Genomic DNA, 25,516 nt, shown 5'->3' with positions numbered 1-25,516 from the left:
ACATCAAAAACGTGAAATAGTCATTAAATTTCTTTTGAAAAAAAAATTAAGTTTTAGGAAGGTGTTTGTAAAGAGTTGAGAAGTAGCATAATGGTCGGGTTAGGAACTTCAAGGCAGTCAGACATATCAACATCAATGTATCAGTGCTGGATACCTAGTCTATATGTTTATTGTATGTGCTTGTATCTTGATACCCTTAGTGTTCTATTAATATGCTTCAAAACTTTGAACACAAAGAAAAAATTCCGGGTTAGAAGAACATTACAATAGCTTCCATGCAAAGGATTATGGATACTTGGAAGGCAAACAGTGAGAAGCTGAAGTTGAAAAAAAGAAGGAAAAAGGAAACCTTTTAAGTGATCTGACTGAAGAAATTGTTCATCATATGGGAGCAGAGAAATAAAGACCTCAACAATTTTCTCAACATTTTCACAAGGAAAAAACATTTTTGTTTTTTGAGGGGGAACACTCAGCGAATGAATCTGCATTTAGATACAGTTACCATAAACTACTTTTCAGCTTGCAAAGGGTTGCGGGCGCAACTTCACTGATTTTCTGGTTATGCTGGCAGTGCGGAAACTCGGCTACAGCTGCAACTTACACACCAACAGTGTGGCGTTTGGGCGATTAATATTTCACAGCAAAATTAGTTTCGTCGATTTCTGTTTCTTCCACGTGAAGTTTCGCGACTTCAGAAGTCTGCAGGTACGATTATGTCAATGTTTAGGCTTACATGTACATGGTGCTATGTTACTCAATGAAGAGAACGAAATTCGTCTACAGTAGCTCACTGGCAGATTTAAGAGCTTGACTTCGCATCAGCATTACTCAAAAACTGATACCATATGTCGTGCAAGGTAAAAAAAGTAATATTCATCGACATGCTGTCTTTTTACGAGGGTCATTCAGTAATTAAAGAAACAAATCGGCCTGGGGAAAACACTGTTAGTAGGGCAAGTTTGGTGCTTTAATGGCTTTAAGTTGGCATGACTGGGATGAGCCCTGATCAGCTGATGTACCAACGCTGTTTTGTTTACAACCTCAAAAATACATTTCTAGATCGCGATTCCGCTTTAAACGTTCACAATAGTTGAACAACGTTCTGTTATTCGTTTTTTATTTGCTGAGGAGGAGAAACTAGTGAATATATACTGTAGAATGTTTAAAGTTTATGGTGAAGGTTGTATGGATCGCACAAATTTTTACAAGTTGGTAGCGCAGTTCAAGGTCGTCGCGACTCAGTGACTGACGAACACCGTTCTGGTCTACCAGTTGCAGTTTAAACTCCCTCACTTGTAAGTCGAATTGATGACATTATTCATGACGACCGCCGTGTGACTGTGGAAATGATAGTTGATAAAGTTCAAGTTGGTACTGGTACAGTTCATAGCATTATCTGTAACAAGCTGAAGTACCGCAAAACATGTGCAAGATGGGTCCCAAAGGAATTGACTTGGCTACACAAGGAAACAAGGTTGAGAGTGTGCACAGAGCAAAAGGGACGTTATGAAAGAGAAGGTGAGGACTTCCTCAACAAAATATTAACTTGTGATTAATATTGGGTTTGCTATTATGAGCCAGAATCAAAAAGACAAAGCATGGAGTGGAAGCATACCAACTCACCTGTAAAGAAAATTTCAGAACCCATGCATTAGCATGAAAAGTCATGTTGACGGTGTTTTGGGTGCAGTAGGTCCAGTTTTTAGTGATTATCTCGAAGAGCAGCGTACAATGAATAGCCAATACTACTCGGATTTGCTTTTAAACAAGGTGAAGCCATCTACGAGAGAGAGACGTCGTGGATCTCAGAGGAGAGGTGTGATTCCACAGAAAGACAACGCACTTCCTCATATTGCTCAACTAACTCGTGAAACCATCGACAAAATGGGCAGGGCAGTACTGCCTCATCCCCCTTACAATCTGATTTAGCACCTAGTGATTTACATTTGTTTGGTGGATTGAAGGAGGCATTATGTGAGAAGAGGTTCCAGGACAACAAGGACGTGAAAAAGTTTGTGGGAAATTGGTTCAAACATCAAGATAAAGAGTTCTTTGCAGCCGGAATAAAAAAAACTTGTAGCCCGTTGGAACAAGTGCATAAATGTTCAAGGGGATTATGCTGAAAAGTGAAAAAGATATTGTCTTGTAAAAATAAAGGCATTTTTCTCCAGACCAATTTTTCCCTTTAATTATTGAATGACTCTCAGATGTTCAACGTTTCAGTAAAATGACAATGAAATGTAAGGCTGGAAGTTTAAATTTCGTCCTAAAACGGCAGTCATCAAAAGGCTGCAATGTTGAATTTCATTGACATTTCCCATTATGCTGAATTTCATTGCAAGTACTCATTAATACAATAGTCTTAAAAATAAATGTGCCATAGAAGGCGTTAATGGGACACCCTGAGTGGTACATGGTTGCTCACTGCTGTGGTGTTAATGCAAACCCGCTAGCACGAGCAGGTGCGCTGAAGTGTAGCCTGTTAGCCCCAGCGGAAACCCGGGCTCCGTGCAAGTGTCACTTCATGCAAGTGTTCCAACCCCTGTGTATCCATCTCGCCAAGTGTAATAGCTGACCATATAGTCAAAACACCCAAAGAACATCAGGACTGCAGTCTTATCAGCAGATAAAGCGAAGCTGCAATAGTAATTACATGTTCATGTCCCTCTATAGCCGACGAAGTGAATAGAGTCACAGATGACATAAAACCTGGAAAGTCTCAAGCTGAAGGCGGTGTCCATCCAGAATTTTTAAAAGGGTGTTGGCAGAATTTCCTAATCACATTTTACAATCTGGTATTATGCCACATCTACTTAAGACAGCAAACATCACCGAAAAAACTGCAGAAAATTAAAGCTTCCACCGGATATTGGAGGTACACGATCTTCATGGAAGACGACGATTTGTGAGCATCACTCATATTTTTTCCCGCTCGTGTCGGATCTGTCGACATGTCGTGTACAGAAGGATTCAAAGTGTTTTCAGAACTGTGTCTGTCTCGATCACCAACAAAACTGTGCAACCCACAGGAAGTTTTTATCATATTTTCAACAAATTCTGGAGGTACATTTGAAGATCGGTCAAAAATTGTGGAATGTTTAGCAACACTGCCAAAAATACATTCAACACATATTCTGTCCCTACAGAGACTGTATCTGTAGAGCTTCTAAAACGAAATTGCTTCCGTATTAGCCCAGTAAGAAACATGACACAGCGAAACCTTAATCACGAACGGTACTAGAGGGAAGTAATCAAAGCCTTGATACAATTGCCTGCTTTGAGAAAATTTAGTTTCATTGTCAGTGAACTTGTTGCGAAGTACTCAGTTCCTGATCACAGGTCCACTATTTGCCCTAGTGTCAATGAACATCAGTCTGTGGTGAAATCACACATGGCTAGTAATCTCGTAATAAAATGACCCCTTTCAGCTGCCTTGATGACAGGTGTATGTTTACCGTTTGTAGCAGCCACTCAGCTCGGTAAGTTGGCTGCACTTATAGACAGTCTTTAATTACTCTTCCTTCGAGGAGTGGTGGCACCCAGGATTTACTTTTAAGTAACCTCTTTTTGATATTCAGGAAGAGAAGTAAAAAGGAGGCATCATGCTCGACAGACTCCATGACGGAACGTAAGGAGCCGCCTGTGTTGGCCTGGGCTGTGTGGCTGGTCCTGGCGGAGGTTCGAGTCCTCCCTCGGGCATGGGTGTGTGTGTGTTTGTTCTTAGGATAATTTAAGTTAAGTAGTGTGTAAGCTTAGGGACTGATGACCTTAGCAGTTAAGTCCCATAAGATTTGACACACACGGTGTGGAGGCCCGGCGCGCTGCAGGCGGGCGCCCCTCAGTGCCTCGTGGGGAGCCGCCCTGAGCCTCTCCTCTGGGCCGCAAGGCGCGACGTGTGGCTGACAACCCGCTCAGAGCTGAGTCTGACCTTCCTGAGCAAATGGATTCCATATTCGCAGGGCAGTCATCGGATCGCAACCGACACGAGCTGCAGAATCGTGGAAAGATATGCCGCAATCTTGACAGGCCCTGCCGCTGTCTAACTGCGAGTATGTTCGCAGACATTTCACGTCCATACATGAGGCAACAGCGAATCTTCTCACCAACAATCACTAATGCTACTTTTGAATAAAAGCCGGTTGCCATCTGTTACAAGCCATCTTCGTGGTATCGCTCTTCTGAAAGCCAGCAGTATACACATCTCCGACGAGTATTTGGATGCTCGTAGTATCGGATGCTATTGATTTGATTAGTTTTAGCTCAAGTACTTGCAAAGTATTAAGTGTGCAATATACTCGTGTCTTCCCCATCATACAGCATACACATTTTCATACACTTCTTTGTCCTTCCTGACATATTTTCAGGCATGCCTCATGTCGTAGTGCGAAAGGCATCCTGAACAGTGCTGCGCAGTTCTTCGTTTGTAGCATAACGACGCGCAAATACATGCGCGTTAATGAGTCTCCATGACAAGTTGTCAGGTGTGGTGAGGTCAGGACATCTTGGTGACCATTCCAAGGCAGCTGCTGTTGCTGATGAACCACGACCTACTCGCTGTCCTGCAGTGTTCATTTAGGAAATCGTAAACTTAAAGAGCGTAGTGAGCAGGCATTCCGTGTTGCTTCAACCGTATGTGTTATGCGAGGCCCGTTACTTCGTGCTGAGGTATTAACCATGTTTGTAAAATTTGGAAACAGTTTGCACCATTCGCACTTCCTTCACAGAAGTCTGTCCGAGAAATTGTTGTAATGTCATCGCTGCCCATACCGTAACGCGTGACGGGTTCCTTTCTAACTCCACTGTGTAATGAGGATTCTCTTTGGTCCAAACGAAAACATTTCTAGCACGTGAGATAATACAAACTTGGCACGGTTCAGTGCATTTGGAAACTGAGTTAACCAAGCAAAGCATGTTAAACGCGCTCATTTCACTCTCGTTTTCTAATGTCGGTCGAAGAGGTCTGACCTTAAAGGTCCTTCCTCGTGTGACCTCGCTTTGTTGTCCTTTGTATACCAAGTTCCGCAACATTTTTAAGTGCCGACTTTATATGAGATTGTTCCGTAGAAGCAGGGACTCCGGTACACGATTCTTCTCATATCCTCTTCCTTCCACACCGCTGTCTGTCTTTCACACAACCGAAAGCAAAAGTCCGCAGCCCGTGGTCGTGCGGTAGCGTTCTCGCTTCCCACGCCCGGGTTCCCGGGTTCGATTCCCGGCGGGGTCAGGGATTTTCTCTGCCTCGTGATGACTGGGTGTTGCGTGATGTCCTTAGGTTGGTTAGATTTAAGTAGTCCTAGCGGACTGGTGACCATAGACGTGAAGTCCCATAGTGCTCAGAGCCATTTGAACCATTTCGAAAGCAAAAATACTTCTTTCCCAGTCCAGAAGCTTTGCCTTTCGCCGTCGAGCCGTACTAAATCTTTCCTGTAATGCTCCGACAATCTGTTTCACTGGCTGTCCTGGGTGTTGTCGTTCGGCTACTCACACAGTCGTCACTAAGCGCTCCTTAATAGCGTACCTATGAACGCTCGAATCTGCCACGGCTACAAATTAACTATAGATTGCGACCATGAAAGCTTATAAACATGAATCCCAACAGCTGATAATGTAGGTTCCAACATGCAGTATAACATTTGTCACTAAACAGGGGCTACAGCGTTAGTGGGAGTACTCGTACACCCTGTAGGCATAGTGCACACTCCCCTCTCGAAATGTCAATTGCGATGGAGGGGACACATACTATGTGACTATTCACCATCACAATCATGTGTTTCTGCGTCTTTCACTATTCGATCAGGTTGGGAGGAAAGAGGTGTGGTCGCGGCGGAGGTTCGAGTCCTCCCTCGGGCATGGGTGTGTGTGTTTGTCCTTAGGATAATTTAGGTTAAGTAGTGTGTAAGCTTAGGGACTGATGACCTTAGCTGTTAAGTCCCATAAGATTTGAACATTTTTTTTGAAAGAGGTGTAGGGACAGGGAAGAAAACTGTGGTACTCAGCGGGCCCACTGGCTTCAGCCGAAGCTTACGGAGGTTTACTGGAGATTCTTCGAGAGTGAAGTCATTTCGTGCACTCTGAAAAAGTGTTACACGACATCGTCAGCGAGCAGCTACGTGTGTTCACATGTCAGCCAGCCACAAACAGTAAGCAGAAAAAGGTGACAGGGCGGCAGCTAACCAAGTCTGGGAGACAGCGGCGAGGGCGGCTCACAGAGGCCGCAGCAGCTGCGGTGACGTCAGCCACGAGGCTTGCTCACAAGAAACTGCGCCAGCGGACCAACTCAGGAACAAAAACTAACTCAGTGACGTAGGGCTGTGACGTAGGGACGCAGCGTTTATAGCACAGCACTGGCCTCTCGAGCCCGAGAAGCGGGCAGCGCCAGAGTTCAGTGCGCCATGAAGAGGTCGGTGATGTATTTCAGCCTTCTGCTGCTGACGATGGCCGCAGTCTCCAGCGGCCGCAACGCTAGAGACTACTTCGCGGAGGCGAGATTCCAGTACTCCCCTTCCAGGCCCGAAGACGCGCTCATCTTTTTCATAGGCAATGCTCCGCCCCTCATTTGTGAACCTGAGAAAACTGACGATCGAGTCAGGCGAGACCGTCGACAGGACGATTTTCGTCTGGATCTGCCACAGGGGTACTCGTCCTATTCATGTTCGTTCGAAGGAAACGCAACGAGAGACACTAACTTCAACCTAATACAAAACAGTGCACCGTATCTTTTCGAATTCACTGGAGGCCGGAAAGTAAGTTTTACCGGTTTGCCAATGTACTGCACCAACGATTCACAGCTGCCAGATGAATATTTCCACCTGAGAGTGCAGCGCCCTACTGAGGATCGTCCAGTGAAATGTCGTCTCCGGAACGACAGGGGAATGCTGTACCTAAGGTTTCCAGGGTACTAGCAGAGAACGTTACCATTTTAATCTGCCAGGTATTGTTGATGAACCACTCAAATGCGCTTTCCGCGTGTATTCGGAACTACCCTTAGGGGACACACACACAGAAGAACGGCTCTACCAGTCTCTGATTAGCGGACTCCCGAGTCATGTGGATGGCGTTCGCCCACGTGTCGTGTGCTCCCACCGTACGATCTCGAATGGGACGGCGTTTTTTCAGCTACAGTTGCAGGGTGGCGCCATCTACGACTGCAGTTTCCCCGACACTATTCCTCACAATGAGGTAAGTGTGAACTTAACATTTTTTTATTACTTTCGTTGTCTCACAGCTTTGCCCATGGCTCTCACGCGAAGCACCAGTTTGATTCGAGCTGCACAGGAAAAACAGCCCGACTTTCTGAAGAAACCATTTCTGTGTTTGCGTCTACGCCTGATCTCCGACTGTGAATCGTATCTGGATATCCTCATTTTCATAGGCAGTCACTTTAACTATTTTGCTACTGTCCTAAGCCTTTTTGATTGACACGAAATATCATTTTCAGTAGTAGGGATACTTAGTAACTTCTGAAGCGTGGGGAGAGGTTCTCCCATAGCGGGAACAGGCACAGAGCAAGAAACGATGGGCTACGGATATAAAAAAAAACTACTGATATTTCTTGCTATCGAGAATTTTCATCTGGAAAATACTTTTTTACTCCACAATATTAAATCTATACTTTTACTCCTACCAGCACTTTACAACAAGTATCGTCTCAGTGGATCCTAGTCGTGATTTATTACATTTTTATTATTTACCCAAAATTCTGGCAGCATTTCTGGTGACTGCGCTGTCAGTAGAGTAGCAGAGACCGTATAAGGTGAGCTGCAAAAGCAAATAGGATGAACGTAAGCATTTGGAAGTAGTATCATGTCTGCGTAATACAGGTTTCGAAAATATACGTACTCGGAATCCCTGACTTGTGCTACGATGATTTCTACAATAAGACGTTTATCAGCAACTAACCTTGCTGATACCTCTGGAACCAGCAACTGCGAACAAGGTAGTGACTCTTCTCCTGAAGCGGTACGTTTGGAGTCATCATAAGACTTTAGTACACAGCAAACGAAACCTGGGAGGTAAACCTTAAAGGCATGAAAGTTTTATTCCTCCAGTTGCATAATCTAGCGAACGATAACCTGATAATTCCAATCACATCAGTGTCCTCAGGATTTTTATTATCAGATTATCTGCGAAACGATTGGAGACAGAATCGGAAATTTCGTAAAGATTTGATTTACTTTCTTTTCGGTTATGTTGTTTTTGTGGTCTTCACTCTGAAGACTTTTTTGATGCAGCTCTCCATGCTTTTCTACCCTTTCCAAGCCTCTTCGACAACAGTATCCTACATCCATCTGAACCAGCTTTCTGAATTAATGCCTAGGTCTGCCTCTACAACTTTTACTCCCTAATCTTCTCTCCATTACGAAACTGACTATTTCTTGATGTTTCAGGATGCGTCCCATTAACCGATCCCCTCTTTTAGTTAATTTGTACCATAAATCTTTTCTCAACAGTTGGATTAAGTACCTCATTAGTTACTCGACCTACTCACATAATTTTCAGCTTTCTGCTATAGCATCACATTTCAAAAACTTTTGTTCTCTTCTTGTCCGAACTGCTTATTGTCGACATTCTCTTACGCACAAGGCTACGCTCTAGGCAAACACTTTCAAAAATGACTTTCCAACACTTACATTTATACTACATTAACAAATTCCTATTTTTCCGATGTGCTTTTCTTGCTATCACCGGTCTGAATCTTATCTTATCTACATTACTTCAGCCACAGTCAGTTACTTTGCCAACTGAATAAATAAATTTATGTACTGCCTTTAGTATGTTATTTCCTCATGTAATTCCCTCAGAATAGCTTTATTTAATTTGACTAGCAGCCATTACCCTTGTTTTAACTTCGTTGAGTTTATCTTATAACCTCTTCTCAAAAAACTACGCATTTCTATCTTCCAAGTCCTTTGCCGTCTCTGACAGGACTACAATGTCACCACAAACTTGAACGTTATTAATTTTTTACATAAAATTTAGTTCCCTTTCTCAGTTTTTCCTTGGTTTGCTTTTCTGTTTGCTGGGTTTACAGACTGAATAACAATGAGACAGGCTAAAAACCTGTCTCACTCGCTTGGGTACTATTCAACTACTTGCTGTCAATCTGTTATGTAATTTTATATCTCAAGTTTCAAATTTAAAAAAATTATCTACACTGACAGTTGAAACATTGGTCTTCAAGATCTACAAATCATTAAAACTACTAAATTCCATTTCGAGCTACATTCACTATTAACAACATGCTGTTGTAACATCTTATTTAAAGCGTTGAAGGTCGTATACACTAATAAAGATGTAGATGAAAAACTGTTTATATTTAGAATACTATTTGCACCACCGACAACTCGTTAAACGATAAAGGCAGACACCTTGCAAGAAAGTTCCATCACTTCTTGACGGTAGGGAGGATCTCTACTGGCTGCGAGGATTTGCTCTTTGCCTGCCGTTTTCTGGCTTACATAGTCAGTACTGCCAGACAAGTAGTAGCACAAGTGGTCTACCAGTTTACCTCAGCGTTACACACTTCCTGTGCCTTGGTTACCTTTTCCTCTTCCTTTGATGTGTCATCTCATTCGCAGGCTAAGCGAAACGATCTTTTTACAGAATAACCACGAGTTCATCATCACTAGACACTGAAGGCAACGGCTTGCTTATGTGGCCATACTTATCTTTCCCTAGCCAATTTTACGTCTGGTTGCACCTAGCGCCGTTAATTCCATTGACTTCAGTGTCTAAAGTACTAGTCCTACCTGCAGAGTTTTTCGAACATTTTGCCTTGCAAGATGTTTCTTAGTAGCTGGCGTGTCGAATTAGTGTCCAGTTAATTTCATTTTTATTCTCTGTAACATGTTAATCAATGTCCTTCTTATAAAAGTAAAAATTAACAGTTCCAATTTATTTCCGTCCTGCTGGAGGTAACCGGTTTCGGTTATAAAAATCGTCAGACTATACGAAGCACCGGTGCTCAGAGCTGCTGAGTGATACACACACCTTAACGTCGTTGCACATCAGCTCGGTTCAGCGGCTCTCCTTGCTGCCTGGTACGTTGTTCTGACTATGGTTTGTAACCGAAACCGGTTACCACCAGTAGAACGAAAAGAAACTGCGGTTGGGAATGTCGCATTTTGTTCTTATGTTATGAACAATCGCAAACGTTTCAACATGTTACGAAAAAATGAACTTCCTTTGCTGTTTAATTTCATTTCGTGTATTTTGATTGCATTTTCTTGCAGGCAATGATGTTCTTATACGAAAATTATGTAAATATACGGCATGGCGAATTTCTTTCTTGTTCCCATAATAAGTTGCATTTTGTTTACATATCGCTCTTATTTCTGAAGCCTTGGATGGTCATTGCTTTTATTACTTTATTTTACTGTGCATTATACTTTCGATGTTTCTGTTATTATCTACTTCTACAGCTATATTAGCGAGAAATCTTAATGTGAGTGGCTCCATCTGCCCCTTATAGCTTCTGCCACTGGAGTTTGTTGACCATCTGCATAACATTCTCCCGCCGACTAGAAAAAGCGATCACATGACGGTACACACTGCTCGTCGTTGGATTGTCTCTATCAATTCTATTAATCCTACTTGGTACATGAAAATGTTGTTGAACCGTGATTTATCTTTTTTTTAAAAATGTTCTTAAAAATTTATTTTATTTACTAGCGATTCATCAAGAATATTAACACATTTAATCACACTATGTGAACGCGGAAGTAGTTGCCATGGAATAACAGATGAAATCATAAGCAAATTCCTTTTTAACAAATGGTAATTTATTCACTTTAATGGTGCCTAAAGCATTTTTTAAAAGAAACAGATTTAAAATTATAATCAGAAAGCACCCTCTAAATATCAAATTACAATTTATTCAGCTGCAGAAAGAAACAAATTTTTGACTGTATTAGCTTTCGGGCTGAGAACCTTGCCACTCCCTTTTGACACGGCCGTAATTACGACCGCTCACAGCAACCTCTGAAAGATTACACTGGTGCAAATCTGCAACACACCAGATTACTTTAAACTAAACGTTTTAACAATTCACACAAGCACACAAACTATGCACCCTGTAGGAGGCATGGAAATGATACAAAACGCTAAAATTAAAATATTAACTTTGCCACCGAAGGTACAAATTGATTTTAATTTCCAAGAAAGTCTTACGGTGGAAGGGCAGCTACTTTATATACTAAATTGATCATTTAAATAAAGGCCTATGAAATGCAATCATATATAAAATTCTACAGGGTTGGCCAAACAATTTAAGATGCTCTACAGTACACAGATACCGCCCCGCAAGATCAAATATATTTCAGGAATTAGGCCGTTACACTCCAAGCAATAAATTCGTTAACACACCATATCCGACAAACGTGACAGAGGCAGCTACTAATGTACGGCAGATTGATAGGGAGATTACCGAACAACCCGAACCACAGGTGGCTCTAACCCGCCCCTACTCCACATGGGAAAAACGGACCACCCAATTCATAAATAACTAAATTCCCGCGGGTGGGCAAACGGAGAAGAATGGTGGGACGACCCCAAAACAAAGCGGCAGGTGACTTCACCAAGAAAACAAGTATAATTTAACAAGTAAATGAAACAACATATCACCAATCACTTAACTTCCAATAAACTGCGATTTCTGGAGAAGATCTGGCGCAGCACCCCCAAATCGCTCTCCCGAACCGCCGGCTTTCAGCCGCTTCAACGAACGCAGGAAGGCGCGCCGATCTCCCGTCTCACGGCGTCGTAGCTCGCACCGGCGAGACCGATGTCATGGGATGACTCCTGTTGCTCTCGTGTTGTCCGCGAAGCCACTACACCTCGCTATACGCCGCGGCCCACAGGACTCACGTGGCTGCCTCACATGCGCCGACGGTCAAGACGGACAAGTCATCTTGTGTCTCACTGCGCGACTGACCAACCGATCGATCCAACCGCCAATTACCATTGCCTGGGGAACTCGAGCAGACTGGCGGCCTAACGCGCAGACTCAGATGCAGGAACTAAGCCCCGACCGGGCGATCGCTCGCTGAGTTCTCTCACTGGCGGAGTGGAAAGACTCTCATTTATCCGGCTTTAACTATTGACCCCAACGAAAGACATACTAGCACTCCGGATGACAGACAGACACTAACTGCCTCACAAATTCGGACGAGAGACAGACTAGCAAGCTGGGGACGAGAGACTGACCCAGACTGACTCACTAGCAAGCTCATAACGCCCCTTAAATGCACGTGATAAGACAACCTTTCCCATTTCCCACCAGAGGGAGACACCAAAGCTGCGATTGCCACAGCGGCGGAGGGCGATTGCTTCACACTACGAGCTGCGGCGCGCTCTTCAAAACAACAACTTTTACCACGGCTAAGTTGTGTAGCTAGGGCCACCCGTAGGGTAGACCGTTCGCCTGGTGCGTGTCTTTTGAGTTGACGCCACTTCAGCGACTTGCGTGTCGATAAGAATTAGATCATGATCCCTGAGGGGAAAAAAGTCTCCGACCCAGCCGTGAATAGAACCAGGACCCTTCGGAACGACGTTCCGTCGCGCTGACCACATTTTTTTTTTTAATCTCATTTTTGTTCGGTTTCGTTCGTTGCATCTGCTCGGGGTGGACGTCGTAAGACATCCGTTTAAGTTCGTTGTTCATCGAATAACTCAGTACCACTCAGCTACCGGGGAGCACATCCGACTTCGTGAGGGAGTCAGATTCATAAACAAGACTCGAGAGTCGGTCAATCGAGTATTTTGTAAACCACTTCTTATGGGGATGAATTACAGTTCTTTACTATTTTTCCAGTGTATCTCAGCCAATATCGGCTGTTCCTACAATTTGTTTTGTGTGGTCATTCCATTTTATGTCGCTTAAGATGGTCACCTTCTATGGATTTAGAATGTTATGTTGTTGGTTATTGGCTTTTATGTTTTACGAGAAAGAGAAATCAAGTTGTATGTTCCCACAAGTTATTATTTAATATGATGTTACGTACCATCCATAAAGTGGTGACCTCAGGTTCAGAACTCTTGTACAGCAAGAAACAAGCAAGCGAGGAGACGCAAATTCTCCGACGCATACGACAGAAGTCATAAGATACATTTAGTACAGGTACAAAGTACAGTAGAGTCCCGTTAATCCGAACTAATTGGGACCGGACCTTGTTCGGATTACCGATTTGTTCGGATTAGTCGGAATTACGGTCGCGAGTTTCTAGAATAAAGTATACCAAGCAAATAAGTAGGTACACCATGGTAACAAATGGGAACAGGTGTGGGAACAATGGCTCACTCTCACTCCCTGCCCTTGTTGTTGTGCATTGTTGAGACCTTTGTAGTGTTTGAGGTCACTGCGCTGCCAGTTGGCTCGCAAAGCGCTTGGTTATGTTAGTTATCGATTGCTGGCAGTCGTTAGCAGTTGTAATGTATCCGTTCAGGTGTAGTAGTGCACGTATTTTCGTTATGAGTAATCGGAAACACACAACGTTAACTCTCAAAGAAAACCTGAATGCTTTGAAGCGGATGGACAATGGTGAGAATGTATCTAAACTGGTAACGGAACTGGGAGTTGGTAAAACAACCATTTGTGATTGGAAGAAGATCCGAATGAAGCTTGAACAGTCCTGTTCAACGTCTTCGGGAAAAACACCCGAAATTCGGCAGACTCTGAAACAGTACCAGTACGATAAAGTGGATGAAGCTCTTTTCTTTTGGTTTACGCAGGAAAGAGAAAGGGGAACTCCTTTGAGTGAAACACTGGTCCAGGAGGAGGCTGTTTACCTGAACAAGTTAATGAATGGTGGTGAGTCCATTAGTGCGAGTACGGGTTGGGTGGACAGATTCAAAAAACGTCATGGAATCCGTCAGCTAACAATTACTGGAGAGAAGCTTTCTTCTGACCGTGATGCAGCGAAGGAATACTTGGGTGAGTTTGAAAAAAGTGATAAGAGAGGGAAAGTATTCTCCCCAAGAAATTTATAGCGCTGACGAGACTGGCCTTAATTTTAGGGCATTGCCAACAGAAAGCCTGGCATCAAAAGCAGAAGACCGTGCTTCTGGTTTTAAAATATGCAAATATCATGTAAATTTACTAGCGTTCAGCAACGGGGCTGGTAATCACAAGCTGCCTTTATGCTGACCGGTAAATCTGCTAGGCCCAGAGCTTTTAAAAACTGCAACATAAAGTCCCTGCCCGTATATTATCGAAACCAGAAAAAAACGTGGATGGATGGTAAGTTGTTCAAAGAATGGTTTCACGGCCAGTTTGTTCCCTCTGTTCGACGGTTTCCGAACGAAAATCATTATTCTCCCCGGTCAGTCCTTTTGACTGATAACGCGCCATCTCACCCCAGCACTGAAGAATTATGTGATGGAGAAATTGTGACGAAGTTTTTGCCGTCGAATGTTACACCACTTCCACAGGCGATGGACCAGGGCGTACTGAAAACATTAAAACTGATTTACAGAAAACAATTTGTAAGAATGCTGATCTAAGATGATAGCATTCCTATAGTGGACAAAATAAAAAAGACCAATGTGAAGGATGTTGTTTATTGGGCCGCTGAGGCATGGCAGAATATTTCGGAAAATACTCTGAGAAAATCTTCGAGAAAACTGTGGACATCTGTTGAATATCAGGACAATCTAGTTGAAAATGAAGAGGAAAATCTACTAAAAATGATACAGACAATCCCTGGATGTGAAGAAGCTGGTGAAGGAAACGTAGATGAGTGGATGGCACCGGATAGGTTATGTGTGGAGAACCTTACTGACGCTGATTTAGTTGCTGCTGTGACTCAAGACCAGGAAGAAGTGGACTGCTGTGACAGAAGTGACAATGAGCCCGAAAGCGACAAGGGAGAGCTGGTGCGACACAGTGACGCAGCAGGAGCCCTGGACCTCGTGCTACGTTACTTGGAGCAACAGCCCACTGCTACACCTGCTGATTGCATGTTTATGAGAGGGCGGCGCAACTATGCGTCATATAACAGACTGTCTTCATTACGCCAAAAACCGATGACAGAGTTTTTGTCATCTAAAAAAGTTGGGATAAAATGTCCCCTGTACTTTAGTAAGTTTGACAGCTTTTCTTTCATTGTTATGCGTTGTTTAAACCTAATGTTTCTTGCCAATTTTTCTACTACATGTTTACTGTACTGCGTAAATTAAAACAGTGTGTATGTACAGCAGTTAACCGCACAGTTTTCCATGTTTAGACTATCATTTTTCATGTTCGGATTAACCGAACGTTCGGATTACCGGGGTTCGGATTAGCGGCGCAGTCAGATGCATATATAGCGCGGGTCGGAAACGTTTCGCCGGGACAAATTAATGATTTGCGGACGACAGGCTCCACTGTCGACGAAACTCCGAGAAACGAAGATTCATCTGGACGGCGTATGAAGGTGGGCACGTCTCCGTTCCTGTCTGTTAGACAGGAACTCTTCTTTTCGATGTTAGACTTGGCGTTCACTCGTAATTCACTAACAAACAATCAAGAAAAGATCGCGATGGCAGTCAACAGTCTGGAGGCCAGAGCGGCAGCATTAGTAAATGACGAAATTAAGCGTTCACCAACAACACAGCAATATATAAGTCTAAAGAAGATTTTGATAAGCAAGCTTAGTAAGCCGTTAGATCAATGGATACACAACGTGTAACTCAGCGAGCGACAACGTGTCAGATCCCCTCAGAATTTTGGCGGCAGTTACGGGGGATAGTGGGAGAGGCAGAATTTTCGGATTCTGTGCTCCGGCACGTTTGGACATCACAGGTCCCCACGGCAGCAAAGGCGGCGGTGGCTACAAAGGCTGGATGGGACACGACCAGTAATCTCCAGCTGACCGGCAGAGTTCATGTAACAATGGAGACAACAAGAGCGGCAGCGAAGTTGGAAAAGTATCAGGCTGCGGCAATTCTCAAGGGTCAACGGGCGGATACAAACTGCGCAGTTTCACAAACTAAAAGACGAGCTACAGAGAAAAATCGAGGCTTGTAATATCACTGTAACGGAGGGTTCTGCAGCGCACTTAGGAAACAGTGGATAGACAGAACCTGAACAGCTATGTTGGTTGTTGTTGTTGTTGTGGTCTTCAGTCCTGAGACTGGTTTGATGCAGCACTCCATGCTACCCTATCCTGTGCAAGCTGCTTCATCTCCCAATACGTACTTCAGCCTACATCCTTCTGAATCTGTTTAGTGTATTCATCTGTTGGTCTCCCTCTATGATTTTTACCCTCCACGCTGCCCTCCAATACTAAATTGGAGATCCCTTGATGCCTCAGAACATGTCCTACCAACCGATCCCTTCTTCTTGTCAAGTTTTGCCACAAACTTCTCTTCTCCCCAATCCTATTCAAAACCTCCTCATTAGTTACGTGATCTACCCATCTAATCTTCAGCATTCTTCTGTAGCACCACATTTCGAAAGCTTCTATTCTCTTCTTGTCCAAACTAGTTATCGTCAAATGTTTCACTTCCATACACGGCTACACTCCATACAAATACTTTCAGAAACGACTTCCTGACGCTTAAATCAATACTTGATGTTAACAAATTTCTCTTCTTCAGAAACGCTTTCCTTGCCATTGCCAGTCTACATTTTATATCCTCTCTACTTCCACCGTCATCAGTTATTTTGCTCCACAAATAGCAAAACTCCTTTACTACTTTAAGTGCCTCATTTCCTAATCCCTCAGCATCACCCGACTTAATTCGACTACATTCCATTATCATCGTTTTGCGTTTGTTGATGTTCATCTTATATCCTCCTTTCAAGACACTGTCCATTCCGTTCAACTGCTCTTCCAAGCCCTTTGCTGTCTTTGATAGAATTACAATGTCATCGGCGAACCTTAAAGTTTTTATTTCTTCTCCATGGCTTTTAATACCTACTCCGAATTTTTCTTTTGTTTCCTTTACTGCTTGCTCAATATACAGATTGAATAACGTCGGGGAAAGGCTACAACCATGTCTCACTCCCATCCCAACCACTGCTTCCCTTTCATGCCCCTCGACTCTTATAACTGCCATCTGGTTTCTGTACAAATTGTAAATAGCCTTTCGCTCCCTGTATTTTACCCCTGCCACCTTTAGAATTTGAAAGAGAGTATTCCAGTCAATACTGTCAAAAGCTTTCTCAAAGTCTACAAATGCTAGAAACGTAGGTTTGCCTTTCCTTACTCTTTCTTCTAAGATAAGTCGTAGGGTCAGTATTGCCTCACGTGTTCCAATATTTCTACGGAATCCAAACTGATCTTCCCCGAGGTCGGCTTCTACTAGTTTTTCCATTCGTCTGTAAAGAATCCGAGTTAGTATTTTGCAGCCGTGACTTATTAAACTGATAGTTCGGTAATTTTCACATCTGTCAACACCTGCTTTCTTTGGGATTGGAATTATTATATACTTCTTGAAGTCTTAGGGTATTTCGCCTGTCTCATACATCTTGCTCACCAGATGGTAGAGCTTTGTCAGGACTGGCTCTCCCAAGGCTATCAGTAGTTCTAATGGAATGTTGTCTACTTCCGGGGCCTTGTTTCGACTCAGGTATTTCAGTGCTCTGTCAAACTCTTCACGCAGTATTGTATCTCCCATTTCATCTTCATCTACATCCTCTTCCATTTCCATAATATTGTCCTCAAGAACACTGCCCTTGTGTAGTCCCTCTATATTCTCCCTCCACCTTTCTCCTTTCCCTTCTTTGCTTAGAACTGGGTTTCCATCTGAGCTCTTACTATTCATACAAGTGGTTCTCTTTTCTCCAAAGGTCTCTTTAATTTTCCTGTAGGCAGTATCTATCTTACCCCTAGTGAGATAAGCCTCTACAACCTTACATTTGTCCTCTAGCCATCCCTGCTTAGCCATTTTGCAGTTCCTGTCGATCTCATTTTTGAGACGTCTGTATTCCTTTTTGCCTGCTTCATTTACTGCATTTTTATATTTTCCCCTTTCGTCAATTAAGTTCAATATTCCTTCTGTTACCCAAGGAGTTCTACTAGCCCTCGTCTTTTTACCTACTTGAACCTCTGCTGCCTTCACTACTTCATCCCTCAGGGCGACCCATTCTTCTTCTACTGTACTTCTTTACCCGATTCCTGTTACCCAAGGATTTCTACTAGCCCTCGTCTTTTTACCTACTTGATCCTCTGCTGCCTTCACTACTTCATCCCTCAGAGCTACCCATTCTTCTTCTACTGTACTTCTTTACCCGATTCCTGTCAATTGTTCCCTTATGCTCTCCCTGAAACTCTGTGCAACCTCTGGTTCTTTCAGTTTATCCAGGTCCCATCTCCTTAAATTCCCACCTTTTTGCAGTTTCTTCAGTTTTAATCTACAGTTCATAACCAATAGATAGTGGTGAGAGTCCACATCTGCCCATGGAAATGTCTTACAATTTAAAACCTGGTTCCTAAATCTCTGTCTTACCATTATATAATCGATCTGATACCTTCTAGTATCTCCAGGATTCTTCTATGTATATGCTGGTACAGAGTGCTAATTATTCAACGATATGAAAAAAAGTACGGCGTGCACACACTTTATTCAATATCTAAACGTCACTACACATTATAGGATTTAGGTTATGACATGTTCGGTATGGCTACCATCATTGGCGATGATGTGGGGCAGCTGAACAGGGAAGATATGCATGACCCTCTCAAGTGTCGGAACATAAATACTGCCGATGACCTTTTGATTGCTCCTGGTGCTTTCAGCTTGGGAATGGTTTTGGGGTGATTGCTGTAAACCTTTTATTGAATATAGTCCCTTAAAAAGGAGTCGCACGTGTTCAGGTCCGGAAAATATGAAGGCCAATCGAGGCCCATGCCAGTATCGCAGATCTGGGAATCCCAGAGTCACAATGCAGTCCCCAAACTGTTCCTTCAGGACATCAAACACTCTCTCGCTTCGATTGGGTCGAACTCCGTCTTGCACTAACCTCATCTCGTCGAAATCATGGTCACTTTGGAAAATGGGGATGAAATCATATTCCAAAACCTTCATGTACCGTCCGGTAGTCACCGTTACATCTACATCTATATCTACATGATTACTGTGCAATTCACATTTTAGTGCTTGGCAGAGGGTTCATTGAACCACAATCATAGCATCTCTCCACCATTCGACCCCCGAACATCACGCGGGAAGAACGAACACCTAAACCTTTCTGTTCGAACTCTGATTTCTCTTATTTTATTATGATGATCATTCCTACCTGTGTAGGTTGAGCTCAACCAAATAATTTCGCATTCGGAAGAGAAAGTAGGTGACTGCAATTTTGTAAATAGATCTCGGCGCGACGAAAAACGTCTTTGCTTTAATGACTTCCATCTCAACTCGCGTATCGTATCTGCCACACTCTCTCCCCTATTACGTGATAATAGAAAACGAGCTGCCCTTTTTTGCACCCTTTCGATGTCCTCCGTCAATCCCACCTGGTAAGGATCCCACACCGCGCAGCAATATTCTAACAGAGGACGAACGAGTGTAGTGCAAGCTGTCTCTTTAGTGGACTTGTTGCATCTTCTAGGTGTCCTGCCAATGAAACGCAACCTTTGGCTCGCCTTTCCCACAATATTATCTATGTGGTCTTTCCAACTGAAGTTGTTCGTAATTTTAACAAAAAAATTGTTCAAATGGCTCTGAGCACTATGGGACTTAACATCTGTGGTCATCAGACCCCTAGAACTTAGAACTACTTAAACCTAGCTAACCTAAGGACATCACACACATCCATGCCCGAGGCAGGATTCGAACCTGCGACCGTTGCGGTCATAATTTTAACACCCAGGTACTTAGCTGAATTGACAGCCTTGAGAATTGTACTATTTATTGAGTAATCGAATTACAACGGATTTCCTTTGGAACTCATGGGGATCACCTCACACTTTTCGTTATTTAGCGTCAACTGCCACCTGCCACGCCATACAGCAATCTTTTCTAAATCACTTTGCAACTGATACTGGTCTTCGGATGACCTTACTAGACGGTAAATTATAGCATCATCGGCGAACAACCTAAGAGAACTGCTCAGATTGTCACCCAGGTCATTTATATAGATCAGGAACAGCAGAGGTCCCAGGACGCTTCCCTGGGGAACACCTGATATCACTTCAGTTTTACTCGATGATTTGCCGTCTATTACTACGAAGGAATATCGCACTGATTATTCTGTGCCTGGACATTGCACACCACAGAGTCACCCGTTGGAGATGAAGAGGCTTCTCGATCGCGAAATACGGATTCTCGGTCCCCGAAATGTGCCAATTTTGCTTAGTGACGAACCCATCCAAGTGGAAGTGGGATTCGTCGCCAAACCAAGTCATACTGATCATTCTAGTTCCCATTATGCCTTGCGGCCAACCGTGCAGTTTGAATGCCCCATCACAAACCGTTCCAGAAGGTATGACGAATTTGTTTCATATAGTTCAGTAATTGTCATCCTGTATCACAAACGGTTCGGACAACGAGCAGCCAAGAGTGTTCCACCATGCAGTTAGGCACGTTTCGTCAATAACGTGGAGACTGTAAGTACAGACACTTCCTGTCTGCCCTTGTAACGACGACTGTGTGTACGAGATGTGAAAACCTCATGTTATTATCTGGTAGACACCAAGTGTGACGTAAGCACGCTGCTAGTAGATAGAGATATGTCAGTCAAGGACAGTTCATTAGTTTGCGACACGGCACAAAATAAACGGCCGATAACAGCGTACGGCAGCTGCAGCAACGATGTGAATTTAGGTTTTCGTAATACTTGGCACTGGACGTTTGTAACAGTTGACGTGCCGGAACCGATCTTAGGGGCGAATTTTCTGTACGCACCTAGTTATCCTCACTGAAATTCTGTTGTCTCGAGAAGGAATGGGAATTGGTCTTCTAGGAAAATTGAGAGAGAGAGGTGGCGGTTCGGTACAAGCGACGGAGGTAGAGCAGCTTGTGGACCTGACAGCACAGTCGCCGACTACAGTGGCACACAGTACGGTTCACCCCATGAAGACAGTCTCTTTTGGACCGAGAGGACTGTCACCAGACAGGTTCGCGGACGGAAAGACCGAGTTCGAACGTATGTCAGAAAAAGGAATGTCACGGAGATGATAGCGCATGCTCGTCACTTTTATATCTACTAAAGAAAAAAAAAAGGAGGAAGTTGGAGGCCTTGCGGTGATTACAGGGAATTGAATGTTCACACGATACCCGGTCAATAACCAGTGTCCAATATTCGTGGGAGCAAAATACATCAGCTTCATAGATTGTCAAAAGGCATACCTTCATATACAGGTTGCAAACGGTGACATACCGAAGACATCTGTTACTATACCTTTTGGACCCTTCGAGCTTTTGCGTATGTCATTTGCTCTTAAAAACACAGCTCAAACGCGGCGGCGTTTCATTGATGAGGTGTTACGGGGATGAGACTTCACCTTCGCCTGTCTCGACGATATACTGATGTTTTCAGCTACACAAAACCTCCATGAGGCTCACCTTAAGGCTGTTTTTGGTAGAATACGTAGGTATGGGATAATAATTAATGAAAATTAGTGTAACTTGCGAAAAAAAACACGTGACGTACCTAGGGCACACAATTTCAGCAGTCGGCACCCGCCCGTTGGAAGAGAAAATAGAATTTATAGAATAAATACCAAAGAAATAGGATTTGCAACAATTATGTAAGTTTTGAGGTGTTGTAAATCGTTGAATGTGGATGAAACCCGACCAACAGGCGTTACATGTATTGAACAAAAATGATAATGCATTGAGAATGGCTAGTTTCTAACTGAAATCTAGATCTGCCAATAAAATTTCAAAAGGACGACTGATAGTTGAAATCTATTATTTACAAGAAAATATGTCTTCCAAAACATGAGGGAAGAGAGTAGTGTACGTAAAATCTTTTTCCTACTGTAACGTCATGAGAAATCTGTTGGCTTCAAAAGATGTGAAAGGTGACAATAAACGCCACACATTACGTTTCTGTAAAATGGTTATTAAGGTCATATGAATCAAAATCTGAAAACGTATTGCATGTGAAAAAACGTTTACTCAGTCACCAATACTGATGCTTTACAAATAAAGTTTATCGCTTCCGCTAAGAAAGTTTCTTAAAATGCAATACGTTTAAGACAAACAATAATCATATCAGCTAAATCGAAAGATAGCCACCCAGATAAAACTTGCTAAACCATTATGTGGGATAAGTGAAGAGAAACAGTGGCACGTCCGAAGCACTGCAGTGTTCATACATCAAGTTGAACGCACTGTTAGTCTGGTGCAAGTTGTTGGTATTTGCGAGTTCTGACCAGGGATAGAAATTTGTTATTAGTAATCAGCAGGTGCAAGGCACTAAGAGTTTGCTTCTGTCAGCGAGGGGAAGTAAAAGGATCTGTAAACTTTCTCTTATAGTTCCACACCAGTCACATGACATTAAAAAAAAAAAAAAAATGGTTCAAATGGCTCTGAGCACTATGGGACTCAACTGCTGAGGTCATTAGTCCCCTAGAACTTAGAACTAGTTAAACCTAACTAACCTAAGGACATCACAATAATCCATGCCCGAGGCAGGATTCGAATCTGCGACCGTAGCGGTCTTGCTGTTCCAGACTGCAGCGCCTTTAACCGCACGGCCACTTCGGCCGGCCATGAAATTCAAATAAGGACTAATAACCTTACATGTTCTTGTATACGTATAATTTATTTCAATCTGCTATCTGTTATTTCGGTTGCACCCATAAAGCAAAATCAACAATTCTTATCATAACAGACTTCCGGAATCCTCCAGATTGTCCAAACGTCATTTACAGGGTGGAGGGCAGTTTTCTCTAGCCCTGTGGAAGAGTTGTCCTAGAAACTAAATTTGGCAGTCCCTCTCTCTCTCTCTCTCTCTCTCTCTCTCTCTCTCCTCAACCTCAAGACAGCATTGTGAAGCGTTTCTTAAACAGATATTAGCAGTAAAACCACTGGCATAGAATCTAAAAATACATACAATCATTTCACAGAGTAACAGGAAGTTAGGTAAATATTTTGAACTACAAAGTTGCGAACATGTTAACTAAAGCCTGCAGAAATCTTTCTATTATCCAGTTTTCTGTTGAATGTATTCTTATTGTTATGATATAAATTGTATTATGTAATCTTTGTTTCATTATTATCGCAGGCAGATTTTCGAAGAAGTTTTCTATTATCTGCTATGACTATATTTAAATTAATACAGATAAAATTTTGATGGGCTTCCGTCTCCTGGAAGTGGACAGCAGGTCCAAAATATGTTCTAGGATGTCTGTTTTAAGTTTCTGTTACTTTTGAATTAGATGGACAGCTTGTGATGAAGTGCGGCTTAAGGGGCTCCGGAAAGGCTCATAATCATGAAAAGTTCAATTTTTACTTTTTTCCGTTTTCTGAAACTGCAGACTATTACCTTTTAATAGATATATAATTTATTCAATTCCGAAGACTACAACTATTTTTAAATTTTTTTTGAAATGTGTTCTACATGTGCGTGACCCACTGTGGCACTGTTAAACTGCTGTCAAATGGTGTTATTATTAACGTCCGTGTTCATCAGGTACATTTTAGTGATGTGAGATAAAGTATGTGTTGTGGCTAACCTGTGATGGTTCAATATATATCGCTGGTGTGATTTTCGATTGTTTCATGTTTATTTACTCTGTCGTTATCTCGAAAATATTCGTAATTAATTCTGTTTCTTGAGTCTCTGTTTGTTGAAGTATAATAATGAGTAAAAGTAAAGTTATTAGAAATCCTCTGAAGGCTTTTAAGAAAAGGAGAAATGTTCGAAAGCCAAAGGTATGTGTTATTACTGTAAACAATAAAGACGATAATCAAGTGAGTGAACCTAACCTCTCAAGAACACCTGCCCATAGCAGTCAAAGTGGGAAAGAAAATACTTCACAGAAGAAGCTTGGTTCAATGAGTGAAAACTATGAATGTTTTATGGGCGAATCGGATGTGAATGAAATATTTGATATGTCGGTTCTCAAAGGAATTTTTTCAAACTGTGTAAGATGTGTTCATTGTAGTGAAGTTGGTCTGGAACTCTCCATAATAAAGCACGTTGGACTTTCTAGTGAAATACAACTGAAATGTGATAAGTGTTCATACATGACCACCTTTTGGAACAGTGTTGCAGTAACTGCAACTGAAGAAAATGGTAGCAACAACGAGCGATGCTTGCTTTAGACAAGGAACGCCTTCGGGCTGCAGACAGGGCTGTAAAGAGTCTAGAAATACAAGCAAGAGTAAACAGGAGGAGGAACAAGAGGAAGCTGGAGGAGGAGTTTGCAGAGGATGAAGATAATCCATCCTATGGGCCTGGAATGTACTAAAAAGTTAATCCAATCTTTGTCGCTCGATTCCCAAAACTTTTATTTTCTCATACTAATTACATGTTTTCTAAGAATCTTCCAATCATATTTGTTTCAAACTTTCAGTAAATGTTACACAGTACCTTCTGCATAATTAAACACAACCTTTTTCCAAAAAACTGTATATTTTTGAATATATGAATAAAAAATTGCAAAAAAAATGTTGTGAATTTTCATTACAAATGAAAAAAAATCATCTTTAATAACTGAACTAAAATTTTGTAAAATCCCTGTGTTAAGTTGTAGCCCATATTCCAATAAATAATCTGTAAAAAGTTCAACTTCCTACCTCAAATACTTTGTGAGGAAAGATGTAATTTATAAGCGTTATTTTAACATTGCAAGTATAGGGCGTTCCGGAGCCCCTTAACTAAAATTGTCTGTTGTTTTCTCTGTTCCAGCTACAGCCAGGAAATACGCCCCAAGACTGAAGGCTGCCTTCCCCAGCGAGGCAGAAAACTCGTTACGGCAACAAAGCAGGAATACTCTCCACAACTATCTGAAAAAATTTTGTAATAATGCAATAAATATGGGTACATGACTTTCAACATTTCTGCTACATTACTTTATTCCACATTTTAACGATGCTTCTTTAAAGATCCTTCTGCAGAGTACATTAATTGGGTATGGCTGCACTTCCCTAATACATGTGGATTAGTCTGTTGTATGATTTAAATAACAGGAGTTCATAGTAATTGTAAACTAAAGTGAGTCAAATATGAAGCATGCATCACCGCTGGCCAGCATCCACCGGAGGAAAAATGTTTATTATAGCTGTCGATTGTCTTTAGTGTTCCACTGCTGAGACAAGGAAAAGAATGGCTCAATGTCAACAGCGAATTCAAAGTGTATGATGCGGTACTCTGGTTGATGTTAATGAATTCTGGGCACAGAAAATTATTATTTATGATAATCTAACTACAAATGCACTTTATGGATTCTACTAATGTACCAACCACGATTACATTTCTGAAGGAACAGTCTACATTATTAGATACTTTTCAAGAGAGCTTCGAGGTATTGTTATCCCCGTCAGTGATTACCTATTCAATACGTTTCAAGAAAGGAATGTTGGTGATTTTTAATTTTTTTTAAACTGAGTTATTAGCAAGGCATCGTAATTATTACAC

At 42.4% G+C, this 25,516-nt stretch overlaps 1 long non-coding RNA gene across 1 annotated transcript; it reads left to right on the top strand.

Moving 5' to 3' along the window:
• The first annotated feature begins 6,893 nt into the window (after nucleotides 1-6,893).
• LOC124545369 lies at nucleotides 6,894-24,934 on the top strand. Its single transcript, XR_006967611.1, has 2 exons — nucleotides 6,894-7,179; nucleotides 24,788-24,934. It is a non-coding gene; the product is annotated as an uncharacterized LOC124545369 (long non-coding RNA).
• The last annotated feature ends 582 nt before the right edge of the window (nucleotides 24,935-25,516 follow it).

This window comes from Schistocerca americana, chromosome 8, assembly GCF_021461395.2.
Source record: "Schistocerca americana isolate TAMUIC-IGC-003095 chromosome 8, iqSchAmer2.1, whole genome shotgun sequence".
Classification (NCBI taxonomy): domain Eukaryota; kingdom Metazoa; phylum Arthropoda; class Insecta; order Orthoptera; family Acrididae; genus Schistocerca; species Schistocerca americana.
This window is presented reverse-complemented; position numbering and strand designations above follow the sequence as displayed.